Genomic DNA, 8,819 nt, shown 5'->3' with positions numbered 1-8,819 from the left:
TTGCTCATGAAAACAACTGCACACTTAAGGGAGACCAATTATTCCCTTCCTTATTGCCATTGAACCAATAAAAATTGTGTATTATGTGGATGTGAGGATCACCATGCTTTGCCTGTGTATGTGCACCAGACATACTCATTATGAACATATACTATTGATTCAAGAGAATAGAGCTGAAAATGATCAGCTTGTGCTGCTCCTTACCCCTCACCCCTCCACAGTCCAATTTCCACAATTTGCAGTACAATTGCATCTTGCACTCAATAAAAAACCTAGGGGAGGAATGCTTACTTAATGTGTACTTAGGGTTCCCAATTTTGCCACTATCTTGTATGGTGTCTATTATGTACTCCACCTAACTAAACAATTGCTAATCAATTGTAGTCAATTGCTATTTGTATTCATTTTTCTTTTATATTGCTTGACCTTTTTGTCATTTAGCATGTTCCAAAAGCTTGTGTTGAGTATAATTTTGTTGCTTCATGGTAATATTCACTATGATTTGTGAAACCACGTATTTGCTTGCTTGCCGTTGTAGTTTGCTATGTATGTTCGCACTTGCACGTGGGAGTTAATTATTCTTCTTATGGGTGGATGCTTTATATCATTCAGTAGATGTGTTTGTTTGTGTAGCACGAGTGCATGTTGAGTTGAGTAAGGGGTTATGGTCCTATGCATAGTCAATGTATTGGTGGTTAAGAAAATACTGCTACGTCAATTTCGTTTCTATAAAAAAAATAAAAAAAATAAAAATTATACTAAAATTTCATAGTACTAACTAATAATAGAAATGAAAGAGAACAATTTTGTCATAGTTATTAGCTATAATTTTTTTTTATTATAATAAAATGAAATATTTGCATAACTTGATGTTATAAAATATTTTTTACATAACTTCTATTTATGTGAATTTCATAAAATAGTGCAAAAAGATAGAAAAGTTTCCAAAAAACACATAAATACATTGGACAAAGATAGAAATCCCTTGGATAATGTTTTAGATTTTTTTAATAAAAATAAAATCATAAAATCTTATTAAACAATAGATTTGAATTTCTACCGGTTCAAATCCATTATATTCTTAATATAAATAATAATAAATAAAAGAAATGTATTTGATCACCTGTGTATTAAAATGATAGTCTTCTCACCTGTATATGATATATGATTTTTTTACAACCTTGGATAATTTTGTCTCGCAAATGTGTTTGATTTTAATGCAAATTTAGAACTTTTTGGCCATTATGACCTCTCGCTGTGCCTTTATGGTAATTGTCCAGGGTAAAAATGTAAATAGATTGTCGGAGGTGAAGTTAGCTTAGCACTCGTGGGGACGATCGGTAGTAGGCTCTATTCAGCACAACGTCCAAGAAACGCTCAAGAAAACTGGAAAACGAATGACCTATAAAAGTGGTGCAAACTTAAATGAAATGCGACATAAGAAGAAGAAGAGAGGCGGATGGAGAGAGAATAGGCAATCTTATTGATGACAATATGAAAGATAACAGAGCAGAGAGGAGATGAGCAATTCACACAATTTCCACAACATCCCTGACCCTTCATCTCTCTCACACTCATATACTATCTCTATAACAAATTGCAACAACTTCTCTAACAAACTCCCGAGAATATCGCTAAGCCGCTTCTCACAGGAATAACAGAAATGAAGAAAGGAAAAGATAAGGAAATGACAGAAAGAAATGAAATAAGTGCTAGCTGGCGTGCCTATCCATTCCTTTCGCATAAAACGCACCGCATCACTTTTCTGGTTTGCATGAAACACACCGCATCACTAACATGGTTCTCCTCACGGTGTCGTTTACCAGCTGTTCGCATCAATACTCCCTTCTAAGAAACTTCCTTGTCCTCAAGGAAGAAAGCAGGAAACCTCCTCTTCAGATCATCTGCAAATTCCCAAGACGCATCAGCTGGTGATCTATCAACCCAATGTATCAGTAATTGAACAGCTGGGACATTGTGTCTTTTGACTAAACGACGGTCCAGAATAGCTTGTGGGAGCAAGGTGGTGCTGGTATTAGAGATAGGTAAAGATGAGCAAGCTTGAATTGATGCATGAGCTGGCTTGAGAAGGGACACGTGGAATACGTTGTGTATTTGAGCATCAGGAGGCAACTGGAGCTGATAAGCCACTGTTCCAATTCTGTCTATCACCTTAAACGGGCCATAATAGCGGGGTTGGAGTTTGGGACCTCCTGAATGCATACTGACTTGCTTATAAGCCTGGAGTTTTAGTAACACCATATCTCCAATGTTGAATTCTCTGTCAAACCTGTTCTTATCGGCTTGAATTTTCATCCTCTGTTGTGCCTTGGAGAGATGGTGTTTAAGCAGTTGCAGCCAACTCTCTCTTTCATTTAACACTCTATCAATAGCTTCAACATTTGAGTCCTTTGGAAAATAGGGAATTTGTAGCGGAGGGGCATAACCATACAAAGCTTCAAACGGTGACATCTTTAAAGATGAATGGTATGAAGTATTATACCAAAACTCTGGTAATGAGATCCAGTTTGCCCATTGGCCTGGGTTATCGCCTGCCATGCACCGAAGATAGGTTTCAATACACCTATTCACCACTTCTGTCTGACCGTCCGTTTGAGGGTGGTACGCAGTAGATAGCTGCAATGAGACGCCCTGTAATTTGAAAAATTCCTGCCAAAAAACACTGGTGAAAATAGGGTCTCTGTCACATGTGATGGAGTGAGGAAGACCATGAAGTTTATATACACTGTCAAGGAACACTTGGGCAACCATCTTGGCTGTATATGGGTGTGGTAGCAGCATAAAGTGACCATACTTGGTAAGCCTGTCCACAACAACAAAAATTGTCGTTTTACCATTAGATTTGGGGAGGCCTTCGATGAAGTCCATTGTGATGTCTGTGAAGACTCCCTCTGGAACAGGCAATGGTTGCAGTAAGCCAGAATAAGGTTTATTTTCTGGTTTGAAGCGCTGACATACAGAGCAATTTCTCACATATTCTCGGACAAACTTCCTCAAACCCTTCCAATAAACTACTGCAGATATTCGCTTTGTAGTCACATACACGCCAGAATGGCCTCCAGTTGGCGAATCATGAAAGCTGTTTAAGATCTCTCGTCGCAGTTGTTCATTGACTCCAACTACCAATTTCCCCTTTCTCCGAAGTTCCTCTCCTCGCCAAGAATATTTAGGATAAGCAGAGGGGTCTGCTTCCTTAGCCTTAATGATCTTCTGTAATTCAGGATCTACACCCCAAGATTCTTTGATCAAGTCATACAACTGAGTGTTTAAAATTGTTGTAGATAGAACAAACAACTCTGCTGGTTGGATTCTAGACAAAGCATCCGCAGCAACATTCTCTTTTCCTTGCTTATAGCGAATTTCGTAATCGTATTGCATAAGCTTGGCAACCCAAGCTTGCTGAGTAGGTGTAGTTACTCGCTGTTCAAGAAGATATTTCAGACTCTGGTGGTCTGTTTTGATTACAAAATGGCGATCTACCAGATATGACTCCCACTTTTTGATGGCCATAAGAATAGCCAACATCTCTTTTTCATAAGTGGATAAGGTTTGAAACCTATCAGATAAGGCCTTGCTGATGTATGCAATGGGATGTCCTTCTTGCATTAGGACTGCTCCAATACCCTGACCAGAAGCATCTGTTTCTATTATGAACTCCTTTGAAAAATTTGGTAGGGCAAGCACTGGTGCGGTTATCATCGCCTGTTTCAAAGCCATGAAAGCTTGATTACTTCCCTCTGTCCAGTGAAAAGCGTCCTTTTTAAGCAGATCTGTCAGTGGCTTTGCAATTTTTCCATAATCCTTTACAAACCGCCTATAGTACCCCGTGAGGCCGAGAAAGCCACGAAGTTGCTTAAGTGTAATGGGAGTTGGCCAGTCTCTAACAGCAGCAACTTTTTGAGGATCAATATAAACTCCCCCGCTGGAAATCACATGGCCCAGATACTCAATACTAGAGTGGCCAAAGAAACATTTGTTGCTCTTGGCATAAAGCAAATTCTCCCGTAAGACCTGCAAGGCAATACTCAAATGATGTATGTGGTCAGAGAAGCTTCTGCTGTATATTAAAATGTCATCAAAAAACACTAGAATGAACTTTCGAAGATAGGGTTGGAAGATATTGTTCATAAGGCTCTGGAAGGTGGATGGAGCATTCGTGAGGCCAAAAGGCATCACCAAAAATTCGTAGTGGCCCTCATGTGTCTTGAAGGCAGTTTTTGGCACATCAGGTTCATGCATTCTGATTTGCCAATAGCCAGAGCGTAGGTCAATTTTGGAGAAAATTGTTGAACCTCCCAATTCTTCAAGAAGTTCTTCAATAACAGGTATTGGAAATTTGTCCTTGACAGTAACTTGGTTCAAAGCTCTGTAATCAACACATAATCTCCATGATCCATCCTTCTTTTTTACTAGAACCACCGGACTTGCGTAAGGGCTCCTGCTTTGTCTAATTACTCCTGCATGTAACATTTCACCAATCAGTTTCTCAATAGCATCTTTCTGCACTGCAGCATACCTGTAAGGTCTGCAATTAATTGGTCCCGCTTCATCCTTTAAATCAATCTGGTGATCATAAACCCGGACCGGGGGCAATCCTGTGGGCTCTTCAAAGACGTCCGCAAAAGCCTGCAACATTTTTTGCAACTCCTCCTGCTGTTGCGGGGTGAGAGTTTCCTCTAAATGAGTGTTTTCAGCCACTTGAATAGCCCAGAGAGTAGGTCCTGTATTGCAAACAAGCCAGGCTGTTCTACCAAGCCTTTTAGCTTATCTGCCCAAGGTGACATCCTCTCCTGAAGCTTATTTTTGCCCTGCAAGAGATATGGTTTGCCATTTAATTCAAAACCCATCTGCAATGTATTAAAGTTCCACGACATATCTCCCAGAGTGGCAAGCCATTGAGTTCCCAAGATAAGATCATAAGTCTCCAGAGGCAGAACATAAACCTCCGCAATAAATTCTTGCCCTTGCATTCTCCACCTGAAGTCTGAACATAGAGCTGTACAGTGAAGTTCTTGCCCATTTGCTACGGTCACCCTTATCCCTCTAGCCTTCTGCCAACAACAGTCAACCCTTTTTGCCACCTTAGAACTCAGGAAATTATGAGAGCTTCCTGAGTCTATTAGCACAAATAAGGAGCGCCCCTTGTAATTTCCATTCAAGGTCATAGTTTGTGAGTCTTCATTGCTCATAAGAGCATTAAGAGACAGCTGAATCTGTTCATCCTCCTCACCCAAGCCTTCCATTTGTAAATTCCCTTCAGGCCCCTCACCATCTGTCTCCACCTGAATCTGCATAACATACAGTTGTTTCTTTTGCATTTATGGCCAGGAGTAAATTTCTCATCACACCAGAAACATAAACCCTTAGCCCGACGCTCGTCTAGGTCTCTGTTAGAGAAATTTCGATGGTTTCTAGTGGTGATTCTAGGATTGGTTTTAGGTATATTGGTTGATGGTGGTAAGGGTAGCAATCCGGCATTTGTAGTTTTCGGGAAAGTGGTGTTACTGAGGTTGGTAGCATTTTGGGAAATAGAGGTGATTGGCGTGGCTTTGGTGTAATGGTTAGTGGTGGGTGAGTATAGGCTAGGTCCTTTGGAGACTGGTTTTGGTTTGTTCTGCAAAGCGGCTACTGCTATTTCTTGTAATCTGGCCAGAGAGTAAGCATCAGCAAGTGTTTGTGGTTTGAACATTCGAACGGGCATCTGGAGTTCATCAATCAAACCAGACAAGAAAAAACTGAAGGCATGGGATTCTTTGATATCAGCTATAGGATACAATTCATCAAATTCATCCATATAGCTCTGCAATGAACCTGTTTGCCTTAAATTGCGCAGATCCGCAATCGGATCATCAAAAACATGTTGCCCAAATCTAGCATTCAAAGCAATGACATATTCAGACCAATCAAGGTAGGCTTCATTACCTCTAGTCTTAATATAACCTTGATGCCACTGGATCGCTTTTCCCTCTAAGTGAAGAGCTGCCAGGCGCACTCTAGCTTCCGGAGGAGTCCGATCGACTTCGAAGAAATACTCCACCCGAAGTAACCAACCATCTAATCCACCTCCATTAAACTTTGGAAAGTCCACCTTGGTCGAATGACCGAGTTGATTCTCCCACCGACGTTCTTCTCCCCTATTGGTCATCACCTCCTGGTTCTGAAGGCTCAAGCCTCCGATCAAACTTTTGAGATCAGCAAAAGATTTGACAGCTTTTTCTTCTGATTCGCGACGCCACAACTCCTGTTTCCTTTCGAACTCTTTCATCATCTCAAGCATTTCGCGTCTGACTTCCTGTGAACGAGTTGCTTCTGCCATCGTTCCTTCCACAGGCGAAGAAACGTCGGCTCTGATACCAACTGGTGCAAACTTAAATGAAATGCGACATAAGAAGAAGAAGAGAGGCGGATGGAGAGAGAATAGGCAATCTTATTGATGACAATATGAAAGATAACAGAGCAGAGAGGAGATGAGCAATTCACACAATTTCCACAACATCCCTGACCCTTCATCTCTCTCACACTCATATACTATCTCTATAACAAATTGCAACAACTTCTCTAACAAACTCCCGAGAATATCGCTAAGCCGTTTCTCACAGGAATAACAGAAATGAAGAAAGGAAAAGATAAGGAAATGACAGAAAGAAATGAAATAAGTGCTAGCTGGCGTGCCTATCCATTCCTTTCGCATAAAACGCACCGCATCACTTTTCTGGTTTGCATGAAACGCACCGCATCACTAACATGGTTCTCCCCACGGTGTCGTTTACCAGCTGTTCGCATCAAAAAGAGATTTGAGAGACAGCCTCACTCCATGCTTTCGTACCAGTTTCTCGCATTTTACCGAGAAAACCTCACGTCATTTCCAAGAAAAAGCCCTACCACCGTATCGTTTCCAACCTGTAAGAGATGTTTCCTCATCAACCGTGGCCCTGTGCCAGTCAGGAGAAACCCTAACTCTAAACCAAAACCCTCGCGTTGGTTCCGGCCATAAACGCAATGACCGGCCGCAGGGGATTCGTGGGGCCCGAGCTCACCGAGGCGCTCTATGTGAGATTCTTGACATGTTCTTTTATTTTTACTGCTTTGTTTTGTATCAGTTTCTCGCATTTTACCGAGAAAATCTCACGTCATTTCCAAGAAAAAGCTGTGATAAGAGATGTTTCCTCCGGCTGACGACCCTCCCGATCTAGGGATCCCACCCAACCGCGGCCCTCTGCCCGTCAGGAGAAACCCTAACTCTAAACCTAACCCTCACTTTCGTTCCGGCCATCGACGCAAGGCCCGGCCGCAGGGGATTCGGGGGGTCCGAGCTCACCGAGGCGCTCTATGTGAGATTCTTGACGTGTTCTTTTATTTTTTCTGCTTCGTTTATAGTTGTTCTGATGATCATGCATGTGTCTTTATTTCAAGAATGCCCATTTCTGAATAGTAATGTTTGCTTCCTAGCCAGACGTATTTTGGAATGACAGCAATGGTAGCAATGCCTAATGGTTTGTTTTTCTCCGTTTCTTTGATTTTATAACAATGCTCTTTTTGTTTCTTTGATTTTTAATAATGCTCATTTTGGATATTTCAATGGGAATTCATCCATTTTCTCGGTAACCAAACCTGGTGGCATTTGTTTGTCTCTTAATTTATGTGATACATTTTGGAAAAACAATATTTGCTTCCTAATATGAGAAAATTATTTTCAAAATGGTTGTCATAACAGTGCCTAATTGTTTGTTTCCTGTTAATTTTGTAGAGCTACCAGTTGTAAGTAAGTGTTTGCTGATTTGATTTTTCTAAAATGCATATATAGTATTATCGTATTGCCTACATTTTAGAGGAAGTCTTAAGGTGAATATTGCATTTTGTGTTTTCTCAGCAACCAATCATTCCTGTTTCTTTTTATTTATTATTTTTTGTTTTAATTTCTGTTGTGCCCATTTTGGATGAGAAATGTACCGTTGGGTTTGGTATTTTGGAGGAAAATTTTAGGATTATTTTCTTTTTAAAGCAAGAAAAGTATTTATGACTTGATTCCCACACGGCCGAATCATTGTTTGATTGTTCTCTCTGAGATTGTCATTTGTAAATAACATTTGCGGTTTTTGTTCATAATTGTTGTTTTCTCTTTTATACATATTAAATGGGGTAGATGTGGCCGGGACTGGTTAAAACAGCTAAGGAAGGAGGGATCGATGTGATTGAAATATATGTGTTCTAGAATGGCCATGAACTTTCTCCAAGCACTGTGAGTGAGAGTAAATGTATTTAGTGATGCTTAAGCTTGATGTTCCTCTGTTTCAATAGTTGATGATTAAATTGATTTGTATTATTTTCCCTTGTAATTTGAAAACTTTTAGTATTACTTTGGGGGATGGTACGATCTTCTCAAGTTTTTGTAGATTGTTCAGCAGGCTGGGATGTATTTGATTCTCCGTATTGGTCCATTTGTTGCTGCAGAATGGGATTTCGGGTGTGTAGACAAAATCTACATATTGTATTTTTTATCCAATTAACAAGTCTCATCTTACCATGTCTCTCTTAGGAGTGTGAGTATGCTTTGTTTAATTTTTCTTTGGTTTGCATGTGTTTCTTTTTAATACTGTAAAGAAAAAAGAAGAATATTCTCACATGTGATTCTCAAGATGATTGAAAGCAAAGAACTAAATTCATCAAAGTTCAATCAAATTTGAAACATTTAATTTTTTGTATGGGATCCCACAAATTGTGTGTCCTAATCCTCTTCTGATGTTATCTTTTGTTATGTTGACATGGCAATATGGAATTACTTATTAGGTTTTAAAGGA

Source organism: Vitis vinifera, chromosome 13 (assembly GCF_030704535.1).
Source record: "Vitis vinifera cultivar Pinot Noir 40024 chromosome 13, ASM3070453v1".
In the NCBI taxonomy this organism is placed as follows: Eukaryota; Viridiplantae; Streptophyta; class Magnoliopsida; order Vitales; family Vitaceae; genus Vitis; species Vitis vinifera.
Note: the sequence above shows the minus strand (reverse complement) of the source record.